Source organism: Felis catus, chromosome D1 (genome assembly GCF_018350175.1).
Source record: "Felis catus isolate Fca126 chromosome D1, F.catus_Fca126_mat1.0, whole genome shotgun sequence".
Lineage (NCBI taxonomy): Eukaryota > Metazoa > Chordata > Mammalia > Carnivora > Felidae > Felis > Felis catus.
In genome coordinates this window covers 81,554,504-81,575,048 of record NC_058377.1, presented here as the reverse complement: position 1 = coordinate 81,575,048, position 20,545 = coordinate 81,554,504, and the positions used below count along the sequence as shown (strand labels likewise).

General features: G+C 36.7%; 1 long non-coding RNA gene across 1 annotated transcript in view; it reads left to right on the top strand.

Moving 5' to 3' along the window:
- The first annotated feature begins 6,110 nt into the window (after positions 1–6,110).
- The window catches only part of LOC123380551, a 28,600-nt gene continuing 14,165 nt past the window's right edge, over positions 6,111–20,545 (top strand). The window contains exons 1-2 of the long non-coding RNA XR_006586458.1: positions 6,111–6,322; positions 12,276–12,398. This is a non-coding gene — a long non-coding RNA (uncharacterized LOC123380551). The remainder of the gene's footprint in view (positions 6,323–12,275; positions 12,399–20,545) is intronic.

Sequence of the window (20,545 nt, the reverse complement as noted above, 5' to 3'; positions counted from 1 at the left end):
AGGCAGTATCTATTCTACAGAATATAGAAAATTAGTTTTCAATGTTTTCATTTTGTCCTCTCTAAAGTACTTTTGTTTAGCATCGTGGCTTTTCCGCCTCTGCTCTCGGATCTATGGGATACTCTTCTGAACCTCCAGAGTTTGTTTAAGTTGGCAGAAAATACTAGAAGAATTCCAGCAAGTCTCCGTGTGGCCACTGTCCAAAAACAAAGCCCAGATTCACTACTGGCCCATTACCTGAAACTTTCCCTGCTAAGTGGAACTACAGGGTTGATTTCAGCTCAGGAATGAAAGTGTGGCTTTGTAGAGTAATTAGCTTTGTCTGGCTTTTGCTTCATCCATGGTCATCTTCATTCCATTTTAATGAAGGTATTATACAACATAACTTGGTTAGACAAAACACTCAGTTTCTTTCCAAGGCAAATGGTATTGTCAACCTACTGTAAGATTTAAGTCAAGACAGACCTGAGTCTGCCTTTACTCTTGAGGGGAAAAAAATCACAAGAGTTTTATGAACCTCAGTGTCCCCATTCATAAAATGAGTCACAATAAGTATACTGCAGAGCTATTTTAAGGGTTAAATGAATAAGTATATGAAAAGCACAGAGTGCAGTGCCTCAGCATATGTTAGTTTCCTCTTCCTAAATGTTACCATGGTGGATCTCCATGGTATTTGTAAAATGATAGTGTACTTGCAGTTCTGAAAATAAAAGTAAAATAAATCTATAATTATGTACATATGGATAGGCATATGTATTTAAACATGTTCATATGTTTTCCACAACTATGATTTATTTGCACAATCTTTTCCTAGTCTGTTGCCCAAAATATTAAATGTCTTTGGGGAAAGAAAATAAAACAACACATGCTCTGACTTGTCCCAGGCCAATTTCTTATTTTTTAGACAGACTATATCAAAATAACATTGTTTTCATGGAATATTTATAACTGTACATGAAAGTTCACACCAGAGCCTTACTCAATCCTGAGGACCGATCTATATTCTTTTCATGTATGTCATGTGATGAGTTTCCCCTTGACACCATTTAAGACAAAGCTTTCAAGTTTTACAAAGATTTAAACCTATATTCTACCCTCCTTACACATGGGACAGCATGATAAACGGATTTGGAGCCAGAATAACTGTCCTTTACAACTATTTGATCCTGGGAAGGTAATTTAATCTTTCTCAGCTATTATTACAATAATAAATATAAATTGCATTAGCATTCCAATTGAGTGCTTACTAGGTCCCAACCCACATAATTTCTAGTCTAGTTTAAAGTTTACAATGACGAGGCTGGTGTTAGTATTAGACCTACTTTATAGATGATAAACTGAGGCTCAGAGATGTTAAGTGGCATGGCCCCAGTTTTGCCAGATAAGAAGCCTTAGAACTGGTGTTCACAGTCTATGCTTCTATGTACTGCAATCTACTGGTCTCCACCAAATGAGCACAATGGTTATATTTGCCTCTCAGGACTGTTATTAGAAGCTAATGAACTGATGCAGAAAAAGAATACTTTCTATAAGGCTATACTATACAATTATGCAAATATTGGTTATTATTAGCTTAATTAAAGGACTCTGGTCTCTAGAGTAAAAGCTACAATAATATCAGGGACAATTCAAGTAGTTAAAAAGCCCTGCAGGTGCACCTTGCCAGGATCCTAAAGAATTGGGTATTTCAGACATGTTGATTCCCCAGCCAAGGACCATTTTCAATTTTTTTCTTTATTATAGGCTGATGCCATTTCCCCTATTAAGATCAAAATAGTGGATACAGATTTCTATTTTTCTTTCATTGCAAATAAAGATGGTTATATCAATTTCCTAGAGCTGTTTCAACAAATTACCACAATTTAGTGTCTGAAAACAATAGAAAGCATTCCTACATAATTAAACATACTCTTATTATTTCATCCAGTAATCTTACTCCTTGGTATTTACCCAAATGAAATGAAAACACATGTCTACACAAAAACCTTCACACAGATGTTTATAACCACTTTATTCACAGTTACCAAAAATTTGAAACAACCAAGATGTCCTCCAGTAGTTGAATGAATAAACTATGGTATATCCAGACAATGGAATATAATTCAGGACTAAAAAATACTGGGCTATTAAGCTATGAAAAGACATGGAAGAAACTTAAAAACACTATGGCTAAGTAAAATAAGCGAATCTGAAAAGATTATATCCTTGTGATGGTTGATTTTGTGTGTGGACTTGACTGAGCCCCAAAGTACCCAAATACTTGGACAAACATTATTCTGAGTATTTCTGTGAAGATGTTTTTGGATGAAGTTAACATTTAAATCAGTAAAGTGAGTAAAGGAAATTGCCCTCCAGAGTGTGGGTGGGCCTCATCCAATCAGTCAAAGGCTTGAGTAGAACACAAAGGCTGACTCTCCCTTGACTAAGAATTCTTTCTGCCTGATGACCTTTGAACTGGGACATTGACTATTTCCCTGTCTTTGGACAGGGAATTGGAAACATCAGCTCTTCCTGGGTGTTGCGCCTGATAGCCTTTGGACTAGATCTGAACCTTGGATCCCCTGGGTCCTCAACTTGCTAACTCACTCTGCAGCTGTTGGGATTTGCTAGCTCCATAATCATGTCAGCCAATTCCTTACGATAAACTTTTCTCTCCCTCTCTCTCTCTTTCTCTTTCTCTACACACACACACACACACACACACACACACACCTATACATATGCTATTGATTCTGTTTTTGTGAACTCTGATGAATAAAACAGTGTATGATTTTAACTAGATGAAATTCTGGAAAAGGTAAAACTATGGAGAAAGTAAAAGGATTGGTGGCTTCCAAGGGTTAGAGGGAACAGAGGACAAAAAGGGGAGTACAGAGGATTTTTACTCTCTATGATACTGCAAGGGTAGATACATATTATTATTAAACATTTGTCACAGCCCATACATAGACTGTTCAACATCAAGAATGAATCCTCATGTAAACTGTAGACTTTGGGTGATAATGATATGTCCATGTAGGTTCATTGATTGTAACAAATAATGTACCACTCTGGTGTAGGATGTTGATAACGGGGTGGCTGTGCATATGTGAGGGTGGGGAATGTGTGGGAACTCTGTACTTTCTGCACATTTTGCTGTGAACCTAAAACTTCTCTAAAAAGTAAAGTCTTATTAGACAAACAAACAACACAAGAGATTTATTCTGCCATTGTTCTGGAGATCAGAAGTCTGAAATCAAGATTATCAGCAAGGCTGCCCTCCACCTAGTGGCCATAGGGCAGAGTTTGTTTTTTGCCTCTTCCAACTTCTGTAGCTATGGGCATTCCTTGACCAGTGGCAGCATCATTCTATTTTCAATCACTTCCTTGGTCACATTGCCTCCTCTTACTCTTTTTCTCTGTATGTTTCTATAATCACCACCACGCAGATCACTTGCCATTGAATTTAGGCCTCCTCACCTGGATCAAGCAGGATGATCTCTTAAACTCAAGATGCTTAACTTAATTTAAAAACCTGCAAAGATCTTTTCTTCCAAGTAAGTTAAGATTCATAGGTCCCAGAGGTTTCAGCATGGAAATAAATCTTTTAGAGGCCACTAATCAGTCACCTACAATGGCTACTTACCCACCAATCCTAGACAATAGTTCTTAGGGAAAGTCTACTCAGTGACTTCTAGGAAAAGTTTTCTCCTTTATTGTTCCTCTGTTTATTAAGAGAGAGGCACAAGAAGGAACAACTTTCTATATTTCTGTATATTTGAAAGAGGACAAGATGCCAGGAGCAGCAGCAGCCATCTTGGGTCCAAGAAGTAACAAGCCTGAAGACTTTGTTGAGCTACTGAAATAAGCCTGAAAGTACTCATCTCTGAATTCCATTCTTTTTTAATGTTTGTCTATTTATTTTGAGAGACATAAAAACAGCACAAGCAGGAGAGGGGCAGAGAGAGAGGGAGAGAGAGAATTCCAAGCAGGCTCCATGCTGTCAGCACAGAGCCCAACATGAGGCTCAATCTCATGAACCATGAGATCATGACCTGACCTGAAACCAAGAGTCAGACGCTCAATCTACTGAGCCACCCAGACGCCTCCTCTGTATTTCATTCAAACTGAGGTTATAAACGTCTTTACAGTTTAAGTGGTTGATAATTGTGATTTTTGTTACTTGCAATTGAAAGCATCCTAACTATTAAAATGGTAAAATATATAATAAAAAATATAAATATAATATATAATATATATAAAATATAATATAAACAATAATAAAAAATAAAAATAAATATAATATATTTATATAATAAAATGGTAAAATATAAATATAATATAATATATAAATAAAAAATAAATATAAATATAATATATAAATAAAAAATAAATATATAAATAAAATATAAATGTAAATATAATATATAATAACTATTAAAATGGTAAAATATAAATATAGACATAATGTATGGAAAAATAGAACTAGTGTGATATTCAAAAGATGACAGATTTAGAATCCAGGAAAATAAGTAACTGAACTGTGAAATTAGCTGAAGAGAATAGTTTTGGGGTTATTCTAATAATACAGATAGAAAGAACCATATTTTTCTTTAGGAATAGGAATGAAAAGAAATAGCATTGCTGGAGAAAAGAAAAGTTGAAACCCACTTCCAGACTGAAAATTTCCCTGAAGTCAATTAGAACTGTGTTCAGATGAGTTTATGCATAAATTATACCAAACATAAAGTATCCACTTGTCTTACTTCCAAAGCTCACAGATCACATGTGCAACTTTTGAGATCTTACTAGGTATGATAGCAAATACATGTATTCATCCCATTGAAGAACTTGGACTTTCAGGTAGAGCAACATATGAAAACCATCATGAAATAGACAGAGCCTGGCATAGCTAACTGCATAATCACAGCTGGATTCAGCACCGATCTTGTGTAATAAAACGCCCGTCCATCTTCTGTTTCTACTCCAACCACCATGGGATCCCTTTGCAGTAATGTAAGGGTGACCTAGACAAATTCCATTATGTACACATAGCCTGACATACAAGCAGGGGAAGCTTGTGAAAATTATAAACTAACCCTTTATTGGGAAGTTCATGAAGTCCCCCCCTCACCTTGATGAAGTGAGCTTTAGTTTTGACTCCTGTCTGATTTTACAGCTTTCAACACCTGCAGTTCCCTGGTGGACTTGAGGCAGGTCTTTTGTAAAATTGTTTTTCCTCTCCTACATCAACAGAACATGCCTTCACTGGGACCATGACAGATCTGTGTTGCAACCAGCAGTTCTTTGACTTAACTAGACAAATGAACTGGCTGGTCTGACAGTCAGGGTGTCTTTTTTTTGTCTTCTCCACATTCTCCTCCATCTCTGCTTCTCAAAGCTGTCTCCACTCTTAACCCATCAAAGAAGGAAAGCTGTGTTCTTGCCCCATGCTAGAATCATGAGGGATTCTCAGGAGCTCAGTCTCAGCATCATGAAACCCTGTTTTTTTGGGGGGTGGGGGGATGTTCCCCATGCCATACCTAACAACCCTAATCACCACCACTCTGATCACCAAAATGATACCCCTGTAGTTTTGTTAGTACCTGAAGAATAGTCCCTGACCAGTTTCAAGTTTTAGGGCAGAGAACAGCCAGCCTCTGTTTCAGAAGATATAATATTTAATCAAGATCAGTGTCTTGCCTTAAAAATAGCTGACATTTACCGAGAATATTATGTCTCCTTTAATCCTTACAATCACTCTGTTGAGTAAAGACCACCATTATCCATTTGCTAGCTGAGAAATGCCACTTACAGGTCAAATCACTTAAGGTAGTATCACATAACTGGGAAATAATGGATGTGAGGTAAAAATTGAAGTCTGCTGTGCTTTTAACTTCTATATCTCCTCCCACTGTTGAGAAGATTACTGGAGCTACATGTATGCTATAGTTCTGCCATACTATGCTCTCATATAAATTACCCACAGAGGAATCCCTACCTAACCAAACCTTCACAGGAAGTAGGAAATACTTTCACAGGGACCTACAAAAGGCAACAATCTATCGGTTCGATTTGGCAAAGGTGAGCAGCTCCGATTATGAAATTGTATTCCAGGCTCTGTCTACTTCATAATACTTTTCACGTGTCGCCAAAGGGATAGGACCAGAGGTATGACATGTAAGCAGTTTGAGTCCAGGTGAAGACGGTCCCTTGGTTTTGAAGAGAGGCTACAACTCCAAGCAGGAGGAAAGTGAGTTTGAAGCTCTAGATGTGAGACCAAAGTTGTAGAAAGAAGTCAAAGAGGAAGTCCCTCATGTGTGGTACGAGTTGGGCAGACGATGTAAGTAGAATTCATCGTCTTCATATACAAACATACTAAGATCTAGGACTCTTAACGGCGTGTCAACAAGACAGTTGGGGAATAGAATCTAGATGGGGGAGACCACACACACCTATTTTCATGGCAGTAAAATATACTTCAGCCCATTTGCTTTAACAAAATGGCTGCATCTTTTGGGTGCTAACAATGTGCTATGTACTGTGGTAAGCAAAATATACAAGTTATTTCGTTCTCATGATTTATCCACACAGGACACAGTGCTATATCTTTTACTGTTAAAGAAGCTGAATCTCAAAGGAATTAATTTCCTTAACCTCCTTCTGGGGCTTATATTTTAATTTTCATTCTGATTTAAGAGATGACAGAAAGTACCATACTTAAATGACATGTGTTCATATCTAAATGCATGTTCAACTATAATGCACAATGTCCACACAAAATAAAGAATTGGGCTCCAACAGGTGTTCCCAAATGTTTGGGCCACAGATGATGATGATGTGACTATATCAGATATGCCTGGATAGATTTTTTTTTTAAGTAGGCTCAAAAATCTTACCTCTCCACGATATGGGGAATGTGGTCCTCTATGCATAGCACGGTATAAGCAAATGATGGCTTGAGAGTAGCCCATTTAAAAACTCAAAACATTTAAATAACCTTTAAGTGAGTCTGTGATGTAAATAAGGTGCCAAATGAACTAATTACATTTAGGTTTCCTCAATAAATGGAACAATATTTAAAAAAAATGTTCTTCCCAGAATGTGCTTTTAAAAAACAATCCCTAAGGAAAGTGTTCCTAATAACTTCTTAAATCCGATGCTTAACTTAAAATGAAAACTTTTTGAAAATATTTATTTATTTTGAGAGAGAGAGAGAGAGAGAGAGCAAGAGCAAACATGCATGAGTAGGGGATTGGCAGAGAAAGACAGAGAGACAGAGAGACAGAGAGACAGAGAGTGAAAGAAAATCCCAGTCTCTACACTGACAACATAGAGCCCTACGTGGGGCTCGAACTCACAAAGAGTGAGATCATGACCTTAGCCAAAATCAAGAGTTCAACGCTTAACCGACTGGAACCCCAGGTGCCCCCAAATGAAAACCTTTAAAAATCAAACGTATATTCCTTTTATTTGAATCCTAGACACTGAACTAAATGAAAATGGCTGACCTACGTGTCACAGAATCACCCTATATACCCCTGTGTTTCCTGAGATGCCCTATTCACTAAACACTCAAAAACCATGCCTGGGACTTTCCAGGTGCCTCAGGAGCAGGCTTTAGTTTATCTCAAGTTCAGAGATCTATTTTCTTCACTGGAGCCTTTCTGTAACACCAACTGTCGCTTCTGTGCAGTTATGAACATTTCTCTAAAGTCCAAAGCTCTTGAGAACCTCTCGGAATGTCAGAAGCACACTATGTGTGCTGGTATGTGTAAAATTTGGGGAACAGGACTGTTTCAGCATGACATTTCGTACCAGTAACTGATTTTAAGAAACAAATCCCATTGTATTGAAATCTTTTATTAGAAAATACATCCCATAGTTTACCCAATTCATTCTAGGCCTTCTAGCCAGTGAAGTGTTTATAGTTTTGAGTTGGATAAAATGAAATCTTTCAGGAATATGTCAGTGTTTCCATTACACTCCTTCTTTTTTCACCCCGAAGTAGCACAAGTTTATTAGTGTGTCCATAAAAATTAATATTCCACTGAACCTGGCACCAGACCATAAAGTAAATGTTTACATATCCCTTCAAATATTAACTCAGTGGTTTTCACAAAATGGTAGGGCTGCCAGGCATGAAAATTCTCAATCCACAGCCTTTCTCATCTAATTTAGTTGGGTTATTCTTTCAGTGACTAAACTGAGCTTAAAACCGGCACCTGAAATGGACAGGAAGTGAAAAGAGGAGTGAGAGAGAACTTTATTAACTATCCAGAAGCTTCTAACATGAGATCATCCTGAAAACTATCAAACTAGGCACGCATAGCTAAACATGTCACTTGCACCAAAACATATGTCCCTGGTCTCTCTCAGCTGCATGTCATCTGTCAGGAAATGGCCTGAGGGACAGCCCACACGTGGCTGCTGTGGGGGAGGCGCTTGGGACACAGTTGCAGATGAAGTGATGACTGAGCTCTCAGCTTATTTCGTGACCCAACGGTGGGGAGCCCAGGCCTCCAGCGGTGTGTAAGACTTAAGGCCCATTATAGGAAGACTGACAAAATGATTCTCTGGATTATTCAGGGGCCGGTGTGTGAGTGGGGTGAGCTCAGGGCATAGAGAGAAACAGAAAAGAACCAAGAAGCGTGAATCTCTTCTTTTGTCAGTCCGTATCCTGGTTCTACTCAGAGTAAATCCTTATTCTCAGTTCTGCCTCCTTGACTCTTCCCATAACTCTAAATACTTATTATATATATTTTTTAAGTATCAGAATTAGAAGACTTAATTTGATTCAAGACCTTCCTCTACCACTTATCAGCTGTTTGGTTTTGAGCAAGGTACTCCTTTACCTGAATATTCCTTTCTTTACCCTTAGAGTAAATAGTAAAGACCTCTCAACAAATACTTGATGATACTAAGTGCTGCCCCTTTTATCTTACATAGTTAGGGTCAGAATCACATGAAATGACACATATAAAAACTATTTGGTTAATAACAATGATAACAATAGCAATAATGATAACCACTTATTATGTACAAGGCAAGGTTAAGAATTTGGCATAAAATACCTTATCTAATCCTTACAACACACATTTAAGTCATTATTGTTTTTTTTTTAATTCTTTTCAGGTAAAAAAGCAGAGGCTTGGAATATTTAGCATCTTTCCCAAGATGTTCATTATCCCCAAACTGACCTATAAATTCAGGCATCAAAATCTCAGATGGATTACTTTTTTAGCAGATGTTGACAAACTAAGTTTAAAATTGATATAGAAATGAAGAGGACCTAGAGTAGTCAAAACAATTTTGAAAAAGAAAAAAACAACTTCCAGGGGCACCTGGGTGGCTCAGTCAGTTAAGCGTCCAACTTTGGCTCAGGTCATGATCTCACAGTTCGTGGTTTCGAGCCCTGCATCGGGCTCTGTGCTGAGAGCTTGGAGTCTGGAGCCTGCTTCGGATTCTGTGTCTCCCTCTCTTTATGCCCCTCCCCTGCTGGTTCTCTGTCGCTCTCTATCTCCAAAAATAAACGTGAAAAAAAACCAACTTCCAGCTTATGATTTTTTTTCTACTATGGTGATGTTATCAGTGGTGACCTCATGCATAGAATAGTCAGGAGAAGGAGCAATGTTTTTTTAATGTTTAGTGTTATGTGTCTATGGAATACCCAAATAAAAATGTCCACTAAATAGTTAAATGTGTGGGTCTGGAGGTCAGCAGAGATATCTTGGCAGAATATGCAGATTTGAGGGTCAGAAGTTCAGATAGTAAATAAGCCATAGATGGATGGGGTCACCCTTGGAGAATTCATGATAATAAAATAAGAGGACAGAATTACGAAGAATTACAATTACAGAACTACAAAGAATTTATGGAATAGGCAGAGAAAGCAATGCCTGCTAAAAAGAATAAGTTTGTGTAGCTAGAGAGCTAGGCTTAAACCAGGAGAGTAAATTGTCACAGATGTTAAAGAAAGTGACACATATCACTTTAACTAGCATTTAACTTAAAAAAGCAAGTCATATGGCCTCTCTGACTTCATGGGGGCTGGGCAGTACAATCCTACCAGGTGCCAGGAAGAAACAAAACAGAGATAGGAGTGAATGCCACTGATGTCTATCACGCTTTGTAGTACAGTTCCTCCTCCTATTTTTAGCCCTACCTCTCATTCCTATCCTCCACTGTTAAATCTATCTTTATTGGATTCCATGACTCTCTAGTCTTTGTGGAAAATCTACTCCCTTTTTCTCTGTATTCTTTTTTTTTTTTTTCCAACACTCTAGCCTGTGCTCCAAAGTACCATGCCTTTGGCTGAGTTTTATTGCATTGTTCATCCACTGAAGTTATTTTGTGTCATCTTCATTATTTAGAATTAAATAACTTTATAAGTTCTCATATACCAATTTTAGTAGGGTCTCCAGAGGGAGAAGATAGAAATGCATAGATCTAGTTTATTGTCTTTAAGTGGACACTTAGTAATGATATTTACCATTTTTTCCTTTTATGCTTATTGCTTTCTGTGCTCTTGAATAAGAAATATTTACTTACACCCAAGATGCAAAGACATTTTCCTAAAGGCTTTATAATTTCTACTTTTAAGTTTGGTATATCATTCATATAAAATTAAGATGATGTATAATCTGAAGTGACAATAAAGTTTCAATGATTTTTCCATACGTGATTATGAACCATTTGTTGAAAAGCCCTTCCTTACCCCATTTGGATACCTTTGTCACTTTATCACTTGACTGGAAAAGAATTATTTCTGGATTTTGTATTCTATCCCATGATATATTTGTCTATTCTTATGATGGTATCACATGCCTTATAGTAGTACTTGAAGCCAGGGAATGTAAATCTTCCAACCTTATTCTCATGGTAAAAGATGCTGTTATAGAACTGAGATTCCCTAGTAGCAAAGGGAATGATAGAATGCCGAAACAGGAGAGACAAGGTGCCAACACTTAACCATCAGAGACAAGATAAACATGATTCTTATAATGGGCAGTAAGGTCCTAATGACCTTCACAAGGTCCTGATCATAAGGTTCTAGGAATATGATTTGTAGAACATGGTGTTCCTAAAGTTATAATAGATGGAAAGCCAGTTGAGGTCAGCCACCTCAGTAACAAGTCATGATCTATCACTAAATTTCAAATCTTGGCTTGTTCTATTTCTCAGAATTCATCAGCTAAAAGAGACATCCAATCACCTTAGCTGTGATTTTCCCAATCCTTCCCCAAACAGAATTTTTGACCATTTATAATGAGGTAAGGGAAAAGTTCATGTTTTTAAGGTTTGTTGTATATAAGATCCAAGCTGATATGAATACCCAGGGAACCAAAGTGCCATTGTGGTTCTCCTGTTAGAGTAGACATGTATGAGAGTCAGGTAATAAATGGAGTTCTGACACTGGTTTATCTCACAGGGAGTCTACTGCATCCAAGGGTGCACCCGGTGTCTCTGGTTTCTGAATATATACTTGGAAAGGACATATACGTAGCTGGCAGAACCCACACGTTGATTTCTTGGTCCATGGAGTAAAAGCAATTGCAGTAATAACATTACTATACTGGCTTAGAACCATATGTAGCTAGTTAGTCAAAACTGGTCTTACTGAATCCAGAATAGAAACTTACAGTCTGACTGCTCAGTATAGATGTCTATTTTGAGATGTGGTAATTCAACCCAAGACATTATTTAATCCCTAATTTCTCTATTTTCAAGATCCCTTTGAGTAAAATTCTATTTGCCATGAACACCAAGAAATAGTTAATCATATGGTTATTTTGAGGTCTAACTAGAAATTACTTGTGAAGAATTGTGAAGGGTCTGGTTTCACCCTACTTGTAAGGTAACAAGTTAGCCTGCCACAGTTTCATGGTTGCTGGCAGAAGATGTGATATTTTTAGGTCAAAATTGGATTCATGGCATAACACGTAGTGTGAACTTTATTTTTGCACTAGTTCTTTTTGCCCTCCAATTTCCATGGCAACCAGATGGAATGGTTCACGTGGATCCTGCACACATAGTTGGTTTGCATCACATCTGAGGAGATTTTGAGCTCAAGAGAGCTTATTTAATGCACCCCAAGAAAATCTGCCTGATAGCTGCCTTAGACGGAGATATTATATTTGACATTAAACTTGTCCTCTATTCTAGAGGAAGACATTATCTTTATCTAAGGCTTTTCAATTTCCTTGAAAAAATAACCTCAGACAAAAGGCAAGGTATGCAAAAAACATGGGGAATTATTTCTCAACATTAGCATAACATTCTCTTTCAAATTTTAGTAGAAGAATTAATATATTACATGAGACACGGGGCTACTGATATTCTCTGGATTGTTGAGACATCGTTTATTGCAGTGGAATGTTACTCCTCCGTGTCAGCCTTCACCACTGACAAAAACGCAGGTACTCTTTTGACGTTAATTTCAGCATTTCTTCAATACTTTGCACTCTTTATATTCTTACAGTTTCAAATACCCTTGGACCAAATTTACAGCGTACATCGAGGTGGAGAGTGATTGTGCAGCTGAGACCATCATTTTAGGTCCCAAGAGAATCCACATGGGGTTAATGTTGATGTATTTATCTGTCATGCCGTTACATTTGAAAATTCAGAGCCATCAAATGAGGGAGAGATTTTTCCAAACGAACCAACTGAAGTTCACATTTTTTTTCCCCCCAAACCATTTCAGCCGAGGGATAAATTGGCATCCTTTCTGATGTGAGCACATAGTGGAAAGAACATCAGACTGGGATCCAATAGACTCATGTTCTAATCCCATTCCTTCCATTAGCTTGTTGTGTAACCTTGGGCAAGTATGTGGGGTTTGGGTAGCAGAGGATAAGAATCACTTATAAACAAATCAAGCAAAAATAAACAAATAAACAAATAAATAAAAGAGGTTTTGCCAATTTCAAATTACATATGTGGCCTAAATTTTAAGACAATTTTTTTCTGTAATAGGCAGAGCAATATTCTTCCATGTGAGAAGCAGACCACTTTACTGTGGTTCTCTTTAATACACAAAGATCAAATGAAAAATATAGACATTCTGAGATTTGTCTAAATCTCTGTGGAATGATGCAATCTACTATGCCATCTATATTAGGCCACAAACCTAAACTATATTAGAAGTTTTAAATCATAAAAATTCTTAAATTTTATGTTTTAAATAATGTATATGAAGTTTTTTCCTTTGAAAATATTACATTTCTTATTTCAAAATAAGATTTTTTTAAAGTATCTCTCTTCCCTTATTATTCCCATGGTTGCCACTCTAAATTGGCCTAGAAGATTAACCATTAATCTCTTAATTTATTTCCAAGTTTTGGGCTTACCTCCAGCCTCAATCTGTTCTTTTCATTTAATATTCTTAAAACTTAAGCCACTTCTGTCTGTTGGATCAAAAACAAACTCTCAATCCTGGAATTTCTAATATAGGACCATCTAGTCAACTTTCATCTTCCTCTGTCCAAAAGAGAACTTTCATCCCAGTAAGATGAATATACTTATATGTGCCTTGACTACAACATTTTCACAATTTCACCTCAACATTTGTGCCTTTCTGACTTAGAACATTCTCCTCTATCATGTCCACCCATCTGACTTCAGCCTTTCCTTAAAGGCTCAGCTCTATATCCACTGCCTCTCTGAAGAATTCCTTGATTTTTCTCCTATCTTTGAAAATCTGTTAGCCTTTTTATAAATGGTGGTAAGACAAGGACATGAACTACAAGCATTTTTGAATTTTTCTTATTTTTTCATAGGTTGGGTTTTTCAGGGCAGATACTTAACTGACTTAGTTATCTCTCCTCAAAGCCTTTTACTCCCCCAATTTTTCTTGATTTTATTGGTCAAATCAAGTGGTCTGACTGTGTTTTCCATGCCTTTCATGCTCCATCATAACCAAGTTGGAATATTCCTTTGTTGTTCTTCTATGTCATGGAGGTGATGCAGAGTGGTACTGCTTTAGTGGACTGGACCTGGAGTTGTATTCTAAGTTTACGTTGAGACCTTCACTTATAGTTTCAATAATCTAGATGAGGAATGAGTAAAGGTTTTTAGATTGAGCAATTTGAACTATTGATTAGTTTAAATTGCAATTTCAATAGAGTGGTAGGAAATAAATCCAGATTCAAGTAGGTTAACTGGAAAACCAACAGGGTATCTACTAATTTATTCATACGATCATTATATTCAATAAACTCATTTTTCAACTGAAGTGTTATAGTGGTCTCTAATTGTCTTCTGATCTCTAGTCCTGTCTCTTCCCAAACCTCTATCACATAGTTGATTAGGTAGTATTTATAAAACAGAAATCTACTATGTCACTCTCTTTCTTGACACCCATTACTGGTTTCTTACATCCTGGGTGCAGGATAAGATCTTAGCTTCTAAATATAGCTCATAAGAGACTATAATCTACTTCTCTAATATTGTCTCTTACTATTCCCTGCCTCATGCTTACTGTTACAGAAATACCAAACTTTTTGTGACAAATAAAATATAAACTCTAAAAAATGCATTATTCATCTAGAAAACAATCACCAGAGAGAAAGCCAGATGTTATATGCCTCCTATGAATTACTGTTGCCAAAAATTTAGAACCTGGATCTGATCATGTATTTTAATCTAACTATAAGTTTCAGGAAATACAGGGTTGATAAAGTTTGTGAAGCTATTCTATTAAAACAAGTCATTAAAATCTAGACTATAAAAATCTCTAAGGAATAATAACTTGGTTTCTTCCACAAATTACAAAAAAAGGAAGTGATTGAAGGAAAGCTATGGATTCAGAGTAACAGAAGACATATCGATCAATTGTAATGTATCGACTTTATTTGGATCCTGAATCAAGCCAAGAAACTATTAAAAAAATAATTTTGACAAATCCAGTGGCATTTGAACATTGACCAGATAATAAGGAATTGATTTTTATAACAGCTGTTGTGATTTTGGATTTTTTTTAAGTTCTTATCTTTTAGAGATATATACTGAAATATTTACAGATGAAATGATATGGTATCAAAGATTAGTTTCATCATAATTTGGTTTTGGGGAAGAGGAAAGTTGAAGAAAAATGGAGGTAAAGATGAAATAAGATTAGCCAAGGGTTGGTAATTATTGAAGCTGGGGGATGAGCTAGCATTCTTTTCTCTAGTTTTTAATATATTTGAAATTTTCTGTAATATCAGACAAAAAGAAATTTAAAAGCATTATCAAAGTTAGCAATGATTTTATAAAGTGTATATTCAAAACAAATTGATAACAAAGCATAATTACTTGAACATTAAAGTTTAAAAGGCAGTTTTGCTATTTAAAATACTGGGAACAATTAGTCTAGCGTCTACTCTCACATATGGTAGGAAGAGCCAGGAAGAGACTGTGCTCTGATGCAGCCACTGCCATCTTGACAGCCAAGTGTGTGTCCTTCCGAGAGCCCAGGCCGCCTATGTGGATCTTTTCTACAAAATCATAACCTGCCTTTGCTTTGAATTATTCTGAAATGGTCCACAACCATGAAGACCTCAAGGCTTTAAAACTTATCTATTATAATAAAGCAGACATTTTCATACATTGAATGTGTGTATGAATATGGGTAAAACTACTTTTCAGCTTATATACCCTTTTACCAAGGATTTATATGTTTTACAATTTGTACTAATTAAATAATATGACATGTTCTCTCAGATGCATTCATAGCATGTTCATCAAGGCATAGTTTAAAACATTGAATAATTGTCAACTTAATGACCAATGTGTTATTAAGAGTAAAAAGCAGGAGCTAAAACAATATTTTTATAGTACGCCTTATATGTTAAAATAAATTTGCATGATATGTGTGTGTACACATAACTGAAATGCATTTTAAAGTGTGCATCATTGTGAGGTGCCTCAGTGGCTCAGTCGGTTAGGTCACCAACTCTTGATTTTGGCCCAGATCATGTTCTCCCAGCTCGTGACATCAAGTCCCACATTTGGCTCTGTGCTGACAGCATGGAGCCTGATTTTCTCTCTCCCTCACTTTCTGCCCCTCCCCCGCTCACACTCTGTCCTTTCAAAATAAATAAACATTAAAAAAATAACAAAGTGTATATAATTGAGTTTCCCTTCTCTTCTCCCAGTCTTCACATACAGACACACACACACACACACACACACACACACACACACACTTCCTTGTACCCAATGGTCTTTAGACCAGGAAATTAACTTTTCCTTTCCACTGTTTTAAACAGTCTAACAGACCCATACAATTTGATTCCAATAATCATTTTTTAATTCAGAAGGGCAGATTTAAATCTCTTTTGCAAAAGGATAACTATCTATATTGCTACCCATATCTACATTATGATTACTATAGTAATAAAATTTTCACCTTTTCATTTGGAACACACAAAGAAGATTCTATAATAGGCAACTTCTGTTCTCACCAGAAGGTCATAGCCACTAAGAGTGATTCTGAGGGATCCTCAGAAAGTTAGATCATGAATCTCTATGTGGATGAAAGTAGAGAGGGATGTAGAGGGGGATCCAAAGAAACTATATGAAAGAGAAAATGATGGGAATCCTATTCCATCCTCCAAGTTGATAGTGGAGTGCCACACCTGGATGGGAAAACAAGTACAAAAACATAGTCATGAACAAAATAACAGCTAGTTTTGGGAAGATATTGCTGATGTAAGGAGTTTCCAAAATTTGGCTGAATTGGGAGGAGATGATTATATTAGCAATATTAAGGGTCAGGAAGGGGGAATGAGGGGACAATTGGCCTAGTAGCCAATGAGGTCACCAAGAAGGGAAAATTGAACATTGTATTTGAAAGACAAGACGTTAAGTGAACAAGAGACTAGAGTAGTAGAAGCTGGGAGTATCGGAAGCACTTCATGGAGTAGGTCAAGCCAAGCAATTAGAAAGTAGATGAAATTATGTCCAAGAGAAGGATGCCAGCATGGGATAGCAGGGCTTGACTAAAAAGAGTAGTTTTATGGGACAGAAAATGGGAAGGGAGTTTTAAGGAACTCTACCTTAATTCATAGGTGATTGATTCCACAGTTCTACTATTGTGGGTTTGGCTTCTGTTTCAGTCATGATACTTGGACTTCTTCTTTGTTCCTGTGACTGTGTCTTTACTATATGTCTTGGAATTTGGGGCGTTGACTTGCTTTGTTACCTTTGGTACCATTCTTGATTAGCTAAACTAGTAATCATCTCAGGCTCTTTAGGAAATTGGCCTGAATTTCTTTGCAAAAGACAAAAGTTTTATACTTGAGCCTCAAGCCTGTGTTCCTGAATGTGTAATAAATAATAAAAAACTGATAAAAAAAAAGGCAAGAGAAAATTATTTCCCTGCTTGTTTATCACAGACATTTGTTGGCAGGATCTTTGCATATTACTTTAAAGTTTCTGTTGTTACTATTAACCCTTTGTTTTTCTTTCTGGGTTCCATGGGCCATGATGGGTCTTTTTGCCTTGCTAACAATTCAGTAATGTCACAATACATCCAGATACCATATGTTATGGGTTAAATTGTATTTCCTCTCAAATTTACGTGTTGAAGTCCTAAATCCCATTATCTCAGACTGTGACTTCATTTGGAAATAGGATTGTTGCAGATGCAATTAATTAAGATGAGGCCATACTAGAGTATAATGGGCCCCTAATTCAATTTAACCAGTGTTCTAATAAGAGGGGAAATTTGGACATAGAGACATGCACACAGAGAGAATGACACATGAAGATTGGAGCAATGCTATCATAAACCAAGCAACTACCAGAAACTAAGACAAAGGCCCAGAATAGATCCTTTCCTAATGCCTTCAGAAGGAACATGGCCCTGCTGACAACCTAATCTCAGATTCCAGCTTCTAGACCTGTAAAATAAGTTTCTATCATTTAACCTACTCAGCTTGTGGTACTTAGTTACGGCAGCACTAGCAAACTTATATGCTATTTTCAAAGTGCCTGGATTAAATTCTTCCTTGTATTATTATCCATTTACACCCTCTCTAGAACATTGCTTTCCAAAGAATTTTTGGTCATGATGTGTGATGGAAACGTTCTGTCGTCTGTCCAAACATTAGACATTATCTGAATGTGATTATTAAGCACTGAAAATGTAGCTACTTCACCTGAGGAACTAATTTTTTTATTTTAATTAGTTTACATTTACATTAAGTAGCTACATGTGGCTAGCAGCTACCATATAGAACATAGCAGCTCTGGAAATAACCCTAGGGTAGTAGGAGTATCTATTTCTGAGTCTAGTTCTACCTAGTTTGTGTTTGGGCTTCTGTGGTCTGCAACATCATAGGATAGAATAAACCATGAATGCCAAAACTTGTCACTCAGGCCGATAAATCCTGTTGATAAGCTTTCTCTCAGTGGCTGGAGTTCAACCAAATTGAAGGAAACCATCAGAAAAGAGAAGGTTGCTGGATTCTAGTCCATGTCCCATTTTCATTCACTAGTCACTGATTCTGTTTAGCCTGTTATGAAATATTCCCATTGTGCTAGTGGGTTTTAATATGAATCATACTATGAATTAAGAACTAGGCAATAATTGCTGGATACTTTCAACCAAGTCATGTGACCAGCCACAGAGATAATTTACTAGCTTACTAACCTTATTTAACATTAACTTGGTGCCCAGAAAATATAAAGTTATAACTCATATTTTCAACTGTGCATGACTTTCATGACTCAGTCAAGCCACAGGAAGATATTCACTCTTCTTTTATATTCTTATTTTTTTATATTTCTTGTCACTAGGAAATTAGTTGCTCTTGTTTTCCTATAAATTTTTTTTTGGATGAAAGTGTTCTCGGGGCGCCTGGGTGGCGCAGTCGGTTAAGCGTCCGACTTCAGCCAGGTCACGATCTCACGGTCCGTGAGTTCGAGCCCCACGTCAGGCTCTGGGCTGATGGCTCAGAGCCTGGAGCCTGTTTCTGATTCTGTGTCTCCCTCTCTCTCTGCCCCTCCCCCGTTCATGCTCTGTCTCTCTCTGTCCCAAAAATAAATAAACGTTGAAAAAAAAAATTAAAAAAAAAAAAAAGAAAGTGTTCTCCCACATTTCACTGGTTGCAATGTTTATTTCTACTATTTGAGGAACTTGCTCTATTAATTTTTTCATCATAATAGAAAATATGCATGTATCTTCTTAACGAGTCTGGGATTTTGTGCAACTCTATTATAATTTCAAAGAAAATCAGTGTTTTAACCATTGGGGAATTTACCAAAAAACCTTAAGGAAAATTATTTCTTGACACCTTGCTCTGTATTTTAAGTTTGTAATTGTTTTACATAAACATTTTTGTTTTTCTTTTCACATGTGTCATAATATTAAAAAGTTTGTTTTGATTTGAAAGATCCCAGAGGATATTTGACTTCTGTATGAGAGAACTGTTTAATAAATATTTTGTTTAGAAAGTATGACATTGAAAAAGAATTTGATGTTTATTTATTTATTTCATTTATTTTTTATTTAAAATTTTTTTAATGTTTATTTATTTTTGAGAGAGAGAGAGAGAGAGAGAGAGAGAGATCGGGGGAGGGGCAGAGAAAGAGGAAGACACAGAATTCGAAGCAGGCTCCAGGCTCTGAGTTGTCAGCACAGAGTCTGATGAGGGGCTCAAACATACAAACCGTGAGATCATGACCTGAGCTGATGTCTGAAGCTTAACCAACTGAGCCACCCAGGTGCCCTTGATGTTTATTTGTGAGGGGGGGAGAGAGAGAGAGAGAGAGAGAGAGAGAGAGAGAGAGAGAGAGAAAGGATCAGAGAGAGGGAGACACAGAATCCAAAACAGGATGCAGGCTCTGAGCTGTCAGCACCAAGTCCAACATGGGGCTCAAACCTGCGAACTGTGAGGTCATAATCTGAGCCGAGGTAGGATGTTTAACCCACTGACCCATTTAGGTTCTCCTTTGTAAAAGTAATTTGAAATGGATGAGCAATATCGATGTACTTCTAATCTGTTAAAAATTACATAACTAAAGTGAAAAATAATGGTAACACACAATGCTGATGACGATGCAGAGAAACTAGACCGTTTATATATTTCTGGTTGGAAAATAAAATTGCATAGCTACCTTAGAAGAGAGTTTGGCAGTTCCTTTCAAAACTAAAAATGAACTTGCTGTATGACCCATCAGTTGCACTCTTGGGCATTTATCCTATAGGATTGAAGACTTATTTTCACCCAGGAATTTATAAACAAGTATTTACAATAGCTTTATTTGTGATAGATAAAATTGGAAAATACTTTTAAACAAACTGTGGTACATCTATACCACAGAATACAACTCAGTAATAATAAGGAACAAATTATTGATATGTGAAATAACTTAGATGGACCTCAAGGAAATTATACTGATAGAAAAAGCCAAAATCAAGAAGATATACTGCATGATTCTATTTATGTTATGTGTATAAAATAACGTAATTATAAAGATGGAAAACAGATGGATTAGTGGTTGCCAGGGGTTAGGAGTGGAAGGACACGATGGGTATGGCTATAAAGGATAACACCAGAGAGTCTTGTTGCAATGG